The sequence below is a fragment of the Trichosurus vulpecula genome, chromosome 3 (assembly GCF_011100635.1).
Source record: "Trichosurus vulpecula isolate mTriVul1 chromosome 3, mTriVul1.pri, whole genome shotgun sequence".
Classification (NCBI taxonomy): domain Eukaryota; kingdom Metazoa; phylum Chordata; class Mammalia; order Diprotodontia; family Phalangeridae; genus Trichosurus; species Trichosurus vulpecula.
The window spans coordinates 61656027-61672321 of record NC_050575.1 but is presented as its reverse complement, the minus strand read 5'-3'; positions in this window follow the sequence as shown (position 1 = coordinate 61672321).

Sequence of the window (16295 nt, the reverse complement as noted above, 5' to 3'; positions counted from 1 at the left end):
CTACCCTCAAAAAAAGTGACAAAATTGGATTCCCAAGCCAAGTTCTATTCTAAGAACAGCCAATGACTCACTGAGTGACCTTGGACATAAGCAAGTAACCTTATTGTCTCTGGATGTACCAGATACTCTAGACCCAGTTAGCCTTGCTACAGTATTTATAGTCAGAACAGAATGTACCTCTTGGCTTGTATACTTTTCAAACTATAGACTTTAGGAACCAGGAAAAAGCCTTCCCTCCTTATGTCCACCTTCTGCCATTGCGCAGGAATTTTTTTTAAGACTGGGTATCCCTATATTGCTTAGACTGGAAGTGCAAAAGCTAGTCATAGGGGGATCCCGCTACTGACTTGCCTGGGAATTTTGACCAGCTCTATTTCCATCCTGGGGCTAATTCACCCCTTCTTAGGCAACCTGGTGGCCCTCTGGTCCCAGAGACTCACCATATTGACCAGATCTAGTGAGGACACCCCCCTGGCTTAGAGTACTGCAGCTCAAGAGATCCACCAGCCTCAGCCTCCCCAGTAGCTAGGATTGTAGGCTTAGGCTACCACCCTTGGCTTGTACAGGTGTCATTAAACCTGTTTCAGACAAATGCTCCAAATTTACTTCATATCTTGAAAAACATACAATCTACTGCAGAATTAGCAAATGATATCACAAGCTTATGGAAGAGCTGGGCACAGAAGACAGGCATCCTGATGTCCCACCTGGTGTTCTTCTTACTATATCCTTTTTAATGAATCCAAATGATATTTTAATCTTGTTTTTTATTTACATATGTTTTTGTATCACCTTCATTTCTGAATATATTCTATCCCCTTCCCCTAACAAGCCATCCCTTTCAACAAAGATTAAAAAAGAAAGGAAAAAAAATAGTTTAACAAAACACCACATAACCATGTCTAAAAGTATAGTCAGTATTTCCCATCCATGACCCCTACTTTTGTAAAGAGGTGGAAGAGATGCACTTTATCAATTCTTGCCGGAGCCAAGTTTTGCTATTATAATTATATGGTATTTAGTTTTTGGGTTTGTTATTGTTATTCTTTGCATTTATGTAAAGTACTTGTAGTCATTATATATGTTGTTTTCTGGTTCTGCTAATTTCATTCTCCATCAGTTCATAAAGTCTCCCTGTACTTCTCCGAAATGTTCATATTCATAATTTCTGTATTCCATTACAATCATCTGCTACTGTTTATTTAGCCTTTCCCTAAGTAATGTGCACTTCATTTGTTATAGTTTTGTGTTACAATAAGTAGCATTACTGTAAGTATTTGGGTGTTTCTCAGACCTTTTATTTTTGTCTTTGACTTTTGAGATGTGTATGCCTAGCAATGAGATTTCTGGATCAAAAGGTATACACATTTCAATTGCTTTTTTTTAGCATAATTCCAAATTACCTTCCAAAATCATCAAATCTATTTACCATCTACCAACAGTGTATTAGTGTGCCTGTATAGTGCGTCACACTTCCTCGAACATTAACTGTTTACATAATTTATCTTTGCCAAACTTGCAGGATATTAAATGAAACCTCATAGTTTTGATTTATGTTTCCTTCATAATTAGTGACTTGGAGTGATTTTTTTCACATTATTGTTAATAACTTGCAATTCATCTTTTGAGAACTATATTCATAACCTTTGACCATTTATCCATTTTAATGGTTCTTATTCTTATGTATCTATGTTAATTCTCTATATATCATATATCAGACCCTTTACAGAGATATTTTATGCGAAGATTTTTTTCCAAAAAAATATAATTTTCCTCCTTATGTTAACTGCATTAATTGTATTCATGGAAAAAATTTTCAATTTCCTGTAATTGAGATTATCTAGTTTCTCTTTTGTGATACTGTCTCTATCACTCGTTTGGTTAAGAATTCTTGGCCATAATTGTGGAAGACACCTGATCTTGCTCTCTTCAAATATTTCAGCATTTTATCTTTTTATATTCAGGTCATATATCCCTTTAAAGCTTATTGTAATATATTTCATAAGGGATCCCAGTTTAAAATTAATTTATACCAAACTACTTTCCAGCAGTTCTATTTTTTTTTACAACATCCTGTTTTATGTTTTAGAAACTTCATTTTCATCATCTGTAAAATGAAGAGATTGGCCTAGGTCAGAGGTGTCAAATACGGCAACACTGGGTGGGGGGGGGGGGCGGCGCTGTCTGAACCAAATTCAAATATAATTGGGAAATATTTAACAAAATAAATAAAAATACAAGAGAACATAGATAATGCTAATGTGAGGCTTTCTAAGTTAATATAAAACTGCTGGAATCCTTATGTATGGTTTATGACTCCAATCCACATTTATTTGAGATTATCTGTAAGGTCCCTTCAGTTCTGATATTTTAAACTATCTCCTTCTAGCTCTTATATTCTGTACCTAAAACACCTTTCAACTCTGGCATGCCACATAGTAAGACTCCTTCCAGCTATATAGCATTCTCTGATTCTATATATAGATGGGATGATACCTGGTCACTTAATATCAAATACAACTGAGCTCAACCATTATCTAGCTACATGTCTTCTTTGTTGTTGTTGTAGACTCATTTTTCAGTCCTGTCCTTTCTTCGTGACCCCATTTGAGGTTTTCTTGGCAAAATTGTAGAGTGGTTTGCCATTACCTTCTCCAGCTCATTTTACAGGTGAGGAGACTGAGGCAAACAGGGTGGTGTGACTTGCTTAAGGTCCCATAGCTAGTAAACGTCTGAGTCCAGATGTGATCAGTCTTCCAGACTCTATGCCTGGAACTCTATCCACTGTGCCACCTGGCTGCAGCATGATTTTTAAAGTCCTTTCTAATTCTAAAAATCTGTAAATTTGTAAAAAGCACTGAAGAGATCTAGAGAAAAGAGATCAGTCTTGTTCTATTGGGCTATGGAGAGTGAAAATGAGGAGCAGCAGATGCAAGTTGCAGGGAACTAAATTCTGGTTCCAATAATAAGGTAAAAGTGAAGCATTGCTTCAAAAAGTGGTAGGTTCTTCATCCCTAGAAAGGTCCTGTAACAGAAGCCTCATGACTGATTTCCAAGGATATTCCAGAGATGTAGTCATTGCTCCGATACCAGCCAAACTAGAGGATTTCCGAAGTCCGTTTGCTTATGAACGTGAGTTAATGAATGAAGAAGTTATCCAGGCCAGATGAATGCTTGGTGTGGACAAGTGACAATGACAGGGACAGAAGAAGGCACCCCCTCAGCAACTTTGGGACTCTGCCAATAAAGCTAGATGGGGAAAAAAGAAAACCCCGTGGGGATTGAGTCTGGAGAGGCTTCCTTCCCGCCTTGTGCACTGTTTCCTCACATACCTGGCCCCTGGAAATTAGGCTCAGTAAAAAGAGCTCTGCATTTGGTGTCAGAACACTTAAATTCAAACCCTGACTACCACTTACTATTCTGCAAAACCTTTGGCCGGTGGTTCCTTCTATCTTGGCCTCAGTTTCCACATCTGTTAAATGAGAGAGTTGGAACTTGACAGCCTCTAAGATGCCTTGCAGTTCTAAGCCCGAGGATTCTCTGTCCTGAGAAGACACCTAGGTTCTTTTTGAAATCTGAGCCCTGGGGCTTCCCAAAGCTGGCAGAGCTGACTTCAAAGAGCCTATTGTGGATTTCCCAAGGACAACGAAACGCAGTACTTTATTTTCTTCACGTCGGGGGCGGGGGGGGGGACTCACAGTTCTCCAAATCAGGCAGGAATAACGTATGGCATATGCCACTGAGCTGGACCGTTCACACCAACACGGTTAGTAGCTGCTGGCCACGAGATTTAAATGCCTTCAGGGCTTAAGACTCTTGTCATCATCTCCAAATCATTTCCGAGGGTTTTATTCTATTGTGCTGGAGTTCACCCGCAAGGGGCAGGAGGCCGGGGAAATCATTTCCTGGGATCACTTACCTGACTAAGACGCCTCTGATTCCAGCAGCGACAAGCAGCCCCTCCCCGTGCTCCCACCCCCATGCACTCATGAATCTCAGACCTGAGGAACCGACATCAATTCAGTGGTCAGTCTCCCTGCTGAGTTGAGTGAGAGAAGGTACTTTGCTATTTTCTTTGCATGTCTCTTGCGCTTCCCAGCACAGGAAAGATCACAGAATGTTCTAATCGGGGTTGGGAGTTAGAATCCTAGAATCTCCTCTACCGTTGAAGGGATCGTGGAGGTCAGAGAGTTCAGTCCATCGAAACTGACAGTCCCCTCCACGACGTCCTTGACAAGTCATGTGTTTCAACACCTCCACTAAAGGTAAAGCAACTGACTTTTGTTTTGGACCAGACCTATGAGTATCCGGGTATACAGAGCTACCAGTGAGAAAACTTCCTTCTGCAGGTGCGGGCAGGAACTTGTTCCGCGATCTATTGTTTTAAAGAGTTACCGCTAGGTAACGCTGCAGTGGATAGTGCACCGGGTCTGGAAGCAGGAAGACACATCTTCAGGAGTTCAAATCAGGCCTGAGACACTTACTAGCTGGTCAAGTCACTTAACCCTGTTTGACTTACTTTCCTTATCTGTAAAATAAACTGGAGAATGGAATGGCAAATCACTCCAGTATTGCTGCAAAGAAAACCCAAACTTAGCACTTGAGAATCCAATGTCCCACAATGGGGGCCTGGGAGCACATGTCACTTGAACTCCAGTCTTTCTAACTCCAAGGCTAGCTCTTGTTCCAACACACCACACTGCTCCAGTCCTGCCTCAGAGAGAGCCAAAATTGGTCTCTACAACTCCTTTGCCTGGCCCTTTCCTACCTTTACCCCAAACCAGTGTTCCTAGTTCTGCACTCTGGAACCAAGCAGAACAGAGTGGACAGAGCACTAGGCCTGGAGTTAGGAAGACCTGAGTTCAAATACTGCCTCAGGCACATGCTAGCTGTGTCATCCTGGGTAAGTCACTTAACCTCATCTGCCTCAGTTTCCTCTTCTGTCAAATGGGGATAATAATAGCACCTACTTCTCAAGATTGTTCTGAGGATCGAATGAGATCATATTTGTAAAATGTTTTGCATATCTTAAAGTACTACATAAATGCTAGCTAGTGTGGCTGTGTCTTTTCAGTCATATCCAACTATTCGTGACCCCATGGGGATGTTCTTGGCAAAGAAACAAGAGTGGCTTGTCATTTCCTCCAGCTCATTTTACAGTTGAGGAAACTGAGGCAAACAGGGTTAAGTGACTTGCCCAGGGTCACAAAGCTAGGGAGCATTGGGGGCCAGCTTTGAATTCAGGAAGATGAGTCTTTCTGACTCCAGGACTGCCACCTAGCTGCCCCCAAATGCTAGCTAGGACCTTCCCTCTGTTGATTATCTTCTATCATCCTGCTATAGGGATTATTTAACTACTTATTTACATATTGTCTCTCCCATTAGACTGTGAGCTCCTGGAGGGCAGAGATCTCGTCTTCGTACACCCAGTACTTAGTCAAATGCCTGACACATCAATGTCTATTAACTGACTAACTGATTAAGCAGGTTAAAGGTAGAAGTGGCTGCTATGATGGGGTGAACAGAGATACATAAGGATATGTGGCAGCATTTAAACTGCATTTGGAGTCAGGGGAGCTTGAGTTTGAATCCTAGTTCTTGCTACCTTGTGTGTGCCCGTTACCCTGCTGGGCTTCAATTTCCTCCTTTGAAGAATGAAGAGGTCAGATAAAATTCTCTAGTACTGGCGATAGCAATAGAATAAGGAACACCAAGGTCCAGGCTCACAACCAATGCAATGCAATGTGGTGGGGGGGGCAGCTCCTGGGGGCATCTTATTCTAATACCTAGTTAATTATTATCGTCATAGTTGGGTGTCTTTCGTTCTTCCTGTTCTAGTTCTGGTTCTTGTTGTCATTATACCACATCCGTGGTCGAAACTTTGTTTGTTTACAGAATTTCTGTGGGCCTCAGACTTCCTTCTTGTGCAATATGACTAACAAGAGAGGAAAAGGGTGAAGAATGAAGAATGCAGTGACAAGGGCAGTTTCAATTCCAGAGTCTGGAAAAGAAATAGGTAGAAATCAGACAAGGTGCAAAGAAATATCATTACTGTGACTGCACAGGATAAGGCAAGGGAAAGAGACTCTCTCAATCAAAGAGGCAGCATTTCAAAGCAGGAAGAGTATTGAGTTTTCCTCTCACCACTAGTCATACTAATACTACTATTATTTATAATAATAACTTTTCATAGTAACTGTTATGTGTCAGACACTGAGCACTTTTTTATAAATATTTTCTCATTTGATCTTCACAACAACCCTGGCAGGTAAGCGCTATTATAATCCCCATTTTGCAGATGATAAAACTGAGGCAAAGAGAGATTAAGTGACTTGCCCAGGATAACACAGCTGGTGAATGTCCAAGGCTGGATTTGAACTCAGGTCTTCCTGAGTCCAGGCCCAGCACTCGGCTCACTGCACCACCTAGGAGAAGATACTATTCTAGAACTAAATTCTAGAGTTCTAATTCACCTTCAGCAAATTGCTGCCCTTCTTTGGGCCTCACCTGTAAAATGGTTGTAATAATACTGGTACTAGCCGCTTCAGAAGGTTATTCTGAGCCTCGGAGGACATAATGGATGTGAAAGTTCCTGCCTTACCAATCAGCTTGGGCCAGAGGTGATTAATGCGTTTAGAGTCTCTAGAGGAGACAACCAGACCCGCCCCATTCCATGTAATTCTAGCCAGACACACCATCACAAGACTTGGGGCTAGACAGAATTGTAAAGTCCACTTATTTAACAGAGAAGGTTACTGAAACCAAGAAATGGGAAGTGACGGGCTTGAGGTTACATGGATAGCAAATGGCAGTGCTGGGTTTTGCACTCAGGTCCTCCGACTCCAGACCCAACATTCTCTAGCCTCTATCATGCTGCTTCTCTGTTCACTCCCAGGCTTCTCCCAAGAAGGCCATTTGCCAAGGCCTCTGAGCCCTGACACATCTCCTTCCCCAACATAATTGAGAAATATGTTCCTTGTGAATTCCTAATTGGAGCAGAACAGATGGTGGAGGGTTTTGTTTAATGAAATATGTCCGTTCAATTAAGCTGGGCCATGGGGGATTGGGGGCTTCAGCAGGATTCCATGTGGCTTTATTCTTGCCTGCTGTGGCAATCTCTGGGATTGTATACAATCCTGTCTAGAGGGTTCCAGGATTGGGTTTTTGAAATTACAGCTCCATCCATCTTTCTAAAGAAATGTTCTCTTGGACTCCAGAGAGGCATCTCAGTGTGGTGAGGGAAAACATGCTGGATTAAAAAGGCAAAAGATTTGGCTTTGAATCCCAGCTCTATCAGTTCTTAGCTATATTGACCCTGGGAAGCCATTTCCTTTTCTGGGCCTTCCCTTCTGTAAGGAAGAGAAAATTGTTCCTTTGTCACACACCTCAAACACTAGACCCTAGCTAGTATCCCAACATGTGGAAACTCTGTTGCCAAAGCCAGACAGGTCCCCAAAGGTGACAGCTGCTTTTAATTTAAGTAAAGCCCATGATGAATGCAGAAGGTAGAATCTATGAGCAGTTGGTCTCTTTTCTTCTTTGGGAAACCAACTCTAGCCCACTTCTTTTCATGGAATGTCCCTATTCTTTCATTATTTGATGTTAGGACTGGAGAGGATCCTAGAAAGTATGTCACCCAAATCCATCATTTTACAGAGAAAGAAAATGAGACTCAGAGATGCTGTGACTCACCCAAAGACACACAGGTAGTAAGGGGATAGAATACCAAAGCCATAATTTGACCCCAAGTCTTTTGAGTCAAAATGAGATATTCTTTGTTTTCTTTCACACCTCCCCATGCAGCAGTCACTGGGACATTTTTCTTGACAAGTGGCCAAAGACTTGAAGAGCCATGTCTGAAGATAAGGAATCTTAGAATCGTAGATATAGGACTGGAAAGGAACTTTTGTTGGTATACAATTTTTTTCCAACTCTTCATGACCCCATTTGGGGTTTGCTTGGCAAAGATACTTCTCCAGCTTATTTTACAGATGAGGAAACTGAGGCAAACAGGGTTAAGTGACTTGCCCAGGGTCACATAGCTAGTAAATGTCTGAGGCCAGCTTTGAACTCAGGAAGATGAGTCCTCCTGACTCCAGGCCTGGCTCTCTGTGCACTGTGCCACCACCTAGCTGCCCTGGAAGGGAACTTAGCGACCATCAAATCCAACCCCTCATTTTACAAATGAGGTACCTGAGCAATGATACAGCTCGTAAGGGTCACACAGCTAATAAGTGTATGAATGGGGATATGAAGCAAGGTCTTCCTGCCTTCAGGTCTACTCCACCCATTCTGTCTCTGTCTTACAGGGGCCATTCAAACTTGACTCAAGATTCTGATTTAGTGAAATGAGTTTGCATCCCCAAATGGATCTAGTAACTGGAGAAATTGTCCCAGATCTATTTTTGTAATATGGGTTAGTATGGCATGTCAACATCTCTGTTTCTATTCACTGAAAACCCCTGACTGGGAGTCAGGATACCAGGATTCTTAATGCTGGCTGTCTCACTAACTTACTCTGTGACATTGGGTCACGCATTTAAACCTCATTTTTATTGTCTGTATTATTGGCATGTGACCCTACACAAGGACAAAGGAACATTCCAGATAACCTCTCCAGGAAGAGAAGAGGTGATATGGAAAAGGGACACAGTGTATGGGCAAGCAAAATGGAGTCAGATTCAGTACATTTATGTTCAAGTCCTGGCTTCATCTGTTTCCAGTCATATGACCTTGGTCAAATCACCTTCCCTGGCCCCAATTTCTTTAGCTGCCAGTGCCTTCTCCTCTAATATTACCTTGTAGCTGCTCTCTGTGTGTTTTTCTCCCCAATTAGAATGTAATCTCCTTGAGTTCACATTTATTTTGTCCTCCTGTCTTGAGACCTAGCACGATGCCTGGCATCTAGTTAGCACTTAATAAATGCTTGTCGACTGTTCATTGATCTGACGCACTACTTAACTTATCGGAATATTATGAGCAAAGTGCTTTGCAAACTCTAAAGGGATCTGGAAACATGAGTTATTATTATAGAATCCTAGGACATTGTGGGGTATTTCCTTCCAAAGCCCTTTCTCCCAGGCTCCTAATTCTACGAGGGAGGCTGGCCCACTTACCTGACCAATAGACTCTTCCATCGTCCCTAAGGAGATTAATTAAGATGAGATTGCTTTGCCCCCAGGATCTGAAGCGAGCTATGAAATTGAGAGAAGTCGGGGACTTCCAAGAACGATTACCGCCCTTCCATCTCCCTCACTTGAGCCCAAGGAATTAAGTCTTCATCAGACCAAGGAATGTGCTTCTGCATTATTATCCCTATTAATTAGCACCTCACCCTAATGATTTTCCCATAATAGGCTAGGTTTGAGTAAGAATGCCAGGCCCCAAAACTGCTAGGGAGTGATGGAGCCACCTCAGTTATACAAATTACCAGCATTTGTGTAGCAATTTAAGGTTTGCAAAGAGCTCTATGGATATCATCTCAACCTCACAACAACCCTGGGAGGTAGAGGCTATTATTACCCCCACTTTACAGATGAGGAAAATGAGGCAGGTGAAAGTTAAGGGATTTGCTCAGGGCCACACAGCTATTAAGTGTCTGATTTGGATTTGAACTCAGGTCTTCCTGACTTCTACCCACTATACCACCTGGCTCTCTAGAGTGTGACTTAATCTAGTCCCTTTAGTTCAGCTCTTTCTGTCCTGCTGGTGCCTGCTGGTGATTTGTTGCTAATGTCTTCTACACGGGGAAGAATTCCGAACTCTGTCAACAAAGAATCTTGGCAGTCAGGGCCAGTCTTACAATTGGTCACATACACTGGTAAAGGAAATGGCTCTCTATGTGAAATTCTTCAAGGTGTTCCCAAGATCAAAGTTGACAAAAAAAATCTTCCTTACGCTTCTCACCAATGTGCAATGTGTGTATGTGTGTGTGTGTGTGTATGTATAGATGCGTGTATGTGAGTGTGTATGTGTGTACATGTGTGTGTGTGTGTGTGAGTGTGTGTATGTATGTGTATGCACACATGTACATCCACACTCCATACTCTCTCACTGTGTGACTGGACAAGTCACTTTTCCACTTTGGGCATCAATTTCCTTGTCTGTTAAATGATTGGCTTTGACTAGATGATCTCTAAGGTCCATTCTAGAACTCTGATCACTATAAGATGCAAAAGCCCTAGAAGATCTTAATAATTCAAAATATTGGAAACTACACTCATTATTTCCCACCAGATCCTGTTCTTCCTGACTTTTCAGCATCATCCTCCCAATCACCCATCTTGGATTCTCTCCTCTCTCTTCCCCCTCACATCTTACAGATTGTTAAGTTCTATCCAAAGGTGTCCTCTCCTTTCCATCCCCACCACGACCAGTTCAAGGGTTCAGCACTTCTCATCTAGCCATTAAAATAATGCCCTAACTGTACTCGGTCTCTAGTCTCTACCCCAGTTCACCTGGCACAGGGAAATAAAGAAGGAAGGAAGGAAGGAAAGAAGGAAGGAAGGAAGGAAGGAAGGAAGGAAGGAAGGAAGGAAGGAAGGAAGGAAAGAAGGAAGGAAGGAAGGAGGGAAGGGAAGGAGGGAGAAAGCAATGGAGAGAGGGAGGGAAGAAAGAAGCAATGAACAAGAGAGGGAAAGAGGGAGGAAGGAAGGAAGGAAACAAGCATTTATTAAGTGCCTACTATATGCCAGGCACGTGACTAAACACTTTACAAATATTTCATTTTATCCTCCAACAACCCTAGGAGGTAGGTGTTATTATTGTCCCCATGTCAGAGTTGAAGAAAATGAGGTAGACAGAGGTTAAGTGACTTGCCAAGGATCACACAGCTAGTAAATGTCAAAGACCAAATTTGAACTCAGGTCTTCCCAAGTCCAAGCCCAGTACTTTATTTCCTATACTACATAGCTGCCTCGGGAAGAATGTAACAAGATACTGACTGGTAGGTCATTAGAATGCTGTAAATATAGTTTTTGAGACTTTAGTCAGTCAGTCAATAAACATTTATTAAGTGTATTCCATGTGCCAGGCCCCTGGGATACAAAGAAAGGTAAAAGACAGTCATGGCTCTCAAAGAGCTCACAGAATAATAGGGAAGATGACAAGCGAACAACTATGTACAAACCAGCTACATATGGGATAAATTTAATATTTGATAAAATAGTCCATATTATTCTTGTGAAAAATACATAAAGAATGAAAAAGCATTTCCTAAGTGCTTACTGTGTGCCAAGCAGTGTAAGATATGGCCTAGAACATAATACAATTATATGGATTCAAAACTGGCAGAATAGTTGTACTCAAAGAGTAATCATTAATGTTTCCATGTCAGCTTGGCAGAAGGTCTCCAGTGGAGGGCTCCAGGCATCTGTACTTGGCCCTCCGATGTTTAACAGTTTTCTCAAAGACTTGGCTAAAGTCCAATGTGATATGCTAGCCAAATATGCAGATGACACCAAACTGGAAGGACAGCTAACATGCCGAAGAATAGAATCAAGATCCGAAAAGATACTGACAGGCTAGAGCACGGGGCTGGATTTTTTTAAAGAAATTTAATAGTGATAAATGTAGTCTTACGGTTGAGTTTTCTTAGAAATCTGCTTCACAAGTACAGGATGAGAGAAGTAAGATTAGACAGAAGTTTGAGTAGAAAAAGTTCTGGAGATTTTAGTGACTTCAAACTCAAGATGAGTCAACAGCATGATATAGCAGCCAAGAAAAAAAAAAGCTAGCGGGCCCTTGGACTATGTTGAGATGCTTAATTCGGTGGTAGCAAAGAACTGGAAATTGAGGGGATGCCCATCAATTGGGGAATGAATGGCTGAACAAATTGTGGTATAGGATTGTAATGGAATACTGCTGTGCTATAAGAAATGATGAGCTCAGGGGCAGTTAGGTGGCACAGTGAGTAGAGCACAGGCCCTGGAGTCAGGAGGACCTGAGTTCAAATCCAACCTCAGACACTGGGGACACTAGCAGTGTGACCTTGGGCAAGTCACTTAACCCCAATTGCCCTGCCTTCCCCCTTCTCCCCCCGCTAGAGAAATGATGAGCTCAATGATCCTAGAAAACATGGAAAGGCTTGCATGAAATAATGAAGAGCAAAATGAGCAGAACCAAGCAAACATTGTATGCAGCAACACCAATATTGTTTTAAGGACTTTGAGTGAATAAGTTATTTTGACTATTATAAATACCCAAATTAACTATAAAAGACATTTGAATAAAGATATAATTTGCATCCAGAGAAAAACCTGATAAATAGAAGTATGCATGGAATAATTTTACATATATATACACATATATGCACATATATATATACTTATTTGTGTCTAATGGTAGTCATCTCTAGGGCAGGGGTAGAAAGTAAGGAAGAAAAAAAGGAAAAAAGAAATTTACATGCTAATTTTGTTCTGTTTGAAAGGAATAGCAAGTTGTACATAACAGATTTGCAGTTTCATGTGCAATTATCTTTTTTATTGTACTGCTATGGAAATGCTTGTTTTATTCCATAAATTAAAAATTTTTTTTAAAAAAAGAGATGCTTAAGTTTCCGGAGTAAGAAAGTGATAACAGTGCTACATTCTGCCTTGGTTGGCCATGTCTGAAGCATTTTCTCAGATTTTGGTGCAATGGTTTAAGAAAAGGATGTAGGTAAATTGTGGATCATCCAGAGGATGGCAACCAGGATAGTGAAGACCTTAAATCCATATCATATTGGACTCAGTAGGAGGAGCTAGAGATTTGTAGCCTTGAGAAGAGAAGACTCCAGGGTGACAGAAGAGCAGTCTTCAAGGAATTAAAAGGCTGTCAAGTGAAAGAGGTTATTAGATTTGTTCTATTTCACCTCAGAAGACAGAACCAAGAGCAATGGGTGGAAGATGCAAAGAAGTAAAGTTGGGCTTAATTGCAAGACATTTCCTAAGAATTAGAGTTGTCTGATAGTGGAAAAGTCTGCCTCTTCCTCACTGGAGGTCTTTAAGCAGAGATTTAATGACCACTTCTAGGGACTCATCTTCCTGAATTCAAATCTGGCCTCAGACATTTACTAGTTGTTTAACTTCGGGCAAGTCACTTAACCCTGTTTGCCTCAGTTTCCTCATCTGTAAAACAAGCTGGAGAAGGACATGGCAACCCGCTCTAGTATCTTTGCCAAGAAAACCCTAAATGAGGTCACAACTGAAATCTAGGTTATGTTATAGTATGGATTTCTTTCCAGGGTGAGTTGGATAAGCTCTAAGGCCCCTTCCAACTCTGAAGTTCTGTGCTTCTGTGATATACTGCCTTATTGTTCTTACTGATGCATGGCTCTAATGATGTCACACCCCAGCTCAAGATCCTTCATTGGATCCCAGTTGCCTACAATAGAAAGTTCAAATTCTTGGTTTGCCATTCAAGATCTTCTCCTCATGTTTGAGGGGTAAGAACAGCAGTGCTATGGAAGCCTCTCTAGACCCTGATCAAATTAACCTGGCTGATTCCATCCTACCTCTTTAGTTTTATTTCATATCTTTCCCCTTTACACAAACAATGCCCCCCACCTAAACTCGACTATATGATATACAATAAAATGCACCCCTTGCTTTCCCACCAATTCACTTAAGATGTGACTAAAGTAGATTGGAAAGAGGTAATGAGAGTTTAAAAGAAAGTTGAAGAACTGGGAGGCAAAGTTCAAATGGGGGAAAGAGTTGAGGTAGAAATGTCTGAGTCGGGTACTGAATTTATCAAAAGTGTCCTAGAGGTCCAAAGCTGACAGCAACAAGTATCTGGGTGGGATGGAATGAAATGTAAAGCAGTAGAAGTGGTTGCTGACTAAAGGTAGTGAAAGAAAAATCTGTGTTAATGTTCAGAAAGGAGTATGCCAGCTCTTCCCTCCACATCTTTGTTGTCAGGTGTGAGAGAAGGAAAAGCCAGACTAGGAGAGGATGCCAAGAGATATTGCTAAGATTCGCCCAATAGCAAAAGGTGAAAGAAATGTAAGAGGAAAAGATTTAGGATGAAGAAGAAATTATTAACAATAGAGCAATGTTCCAGAGGAAATTGTGGAAAAGAAGGCCTGGAAAACATAAGGCCTAGGTGGGCTAGGACTGAATTTATTTGGGGAAGGGACAGCTCTCCTACTGGTCTTGGACAGCTTGCATGGCAGAAGTCACTAGGTGTTGTCTATCCAAGTTGGAAGTCAAGTTTCAGGAGAGAGTTAGGGACCCAGAGAAGTGCTGGCCTTGGGATTAGGCAAAAGATTGGGTCAACGAGGGTGTTGGTGCTCCCCTGGAGAGTGCACATGCCCACATCAGCACCTGGAGCAAAGTGACAGCTGCCGTATCCTAGTTCTGCTTCTGTAAATCTATCTTTGATACTCATTAGTGTGTTACCTTGGGTGAGTGGCTTACTCTCTCTAGACTTCAGTTTTCTTATCTGTATAATTGGGAGAGTGGATTCGATTTTTTTAAGATCCCTTCCATCTCTAAAATCTTGTGGTTCTAGGGAGGCAGTGATCACACTTTAATGTAACCTTTGTATTTTTCTCATTGCATAGCAGGATGAAATAATTGTGCAAGATAGGTGCTTAATAAATGAGTGTTTGGATGAATGAATGAATGAATGAATGAATGCATGAGGAGAGCCATCGGGCCACTCACCCTTTACTAGATTTTTATCAGGTAAGTAGCTGTCGTTGGAATTTAGAAAGCAGGACCTTGAAGAAGTGGGGGCATAGGACTTGGAAACTGGTCAGGTGAAAAGGAGAAGGGGCCAAACCGGGAAAGTCCTTGTCCTGATGATGCGTTGAGAAGCTAAAAGCCATGAAGAACACAAGTGGGGGGAGGGAGGATACTTACTCTCAGGATCTCAGTTTCCTGTTGTGTAAAATTGAAGTACCAATACTTACTAGCACTATCTCCCTCTCAAAACTGTGAAAGAAGCATTTTATAAACTTTAAGACACTGTGGAAATAAAAGTTCTTCCTGGGGGGCAGTTGGGGACAGTTGAAGGGGGCTGGACCTGGAGTCAGGAAGACCTGAGTTCAAATCAGGTCTCAGGCACTCTCTAGCTGTGTGACCCTGGGCAAGTCACTTAACCTCTCTTTGCCTCAGTTTCCTCATCTGCAAAATGGGAATCATATGAGTACCTACCTCCCAGGGTTGTTGTGAAGGACAAAAGAGATAGTAATTGTAAAGCGCTTAGCCCAGTGTCTGGCACATCTTAAGCTCTATGTCAATGTTAGATTATTACTATTGTTGTGTGTTATTATTTTTATTATTATTTCACTAAGCTGACTGCATCCTGGCATTCTGGGAAGTTCCTCAACCTGACCTCCAGCCCTTGTGTTACCTCAGGAGACAATTTGACGTTAGTGATAAAATGAGACTTAGATGATATTGCGTTGTGTCTTTTTTTGAGTTCCTTCTCAATTATCATAGATAAACAAGAGTTAATTTGAGTTCTCTGGCTCTGCTCCCCTGTGCCCAGGGGCTTAGGAGCCTCAAGTTTGAGGAGTAGGGACTGGCGGGGGGGACGGCGAGGAGCAGCATTATGGGAGCCTCTCTAGAGCCTGGTAAGATTGAGCTGTCCATCCTTTCCTTATGGTACAAATTGTTCCCACAGGAAATAAGACTGCCCAGAAATGACGCTGTTCTTTGGCAGACCCTTCTGCCTTTGTATTAGCTTTCATGCCTCCCTGGAATACTTGCTGGGGCATTCAGAAAATCCAATCACAAGGATTATTTTGTTATCTCTCAACATCTCAACATTTTACACATGGAAATGTGTACAGTTCCTCTTTCCCTGGTGGGTTTTAACTAACCCAAAGGACAAGTGGGGGACTGGTCAGATTGTCTTTCCAAGGCACCCCATCAAGCCACAAGAATTAACTCCTCAGGGGACATTCTAAGCAAGTGTAATAGTGCACTTAGGTGACAGAAAGTCAAATCAAGTCAACAAGCATTTTTAAGCATTTATACCAAACACTGTGCTAAAAACTAGGGGTATAAAGGGAAAATGGTCCATGTTCTCAAGGAACACATAGCTCCAAAACCTCTGATCCAGACACACACAGGAAACTAGGTAAATTCTTAGCAGGTGCTGTCAAGGAGACAGCTGTCTGACTTTGTGACCAAGAATCATTATCCAGAATTTTCTGTGTCCTCAGACGGCTTGAAATACAGACAAATAAACTAGACCTCACCAGGAACACATGCTTCAGGGTGTGTCCTAAGAGTGAGACTAAACCCCACAAGGGGAATTCACCTGGGAACAATCTGGCCTCCACCACCACAATACCTTGCCACTCA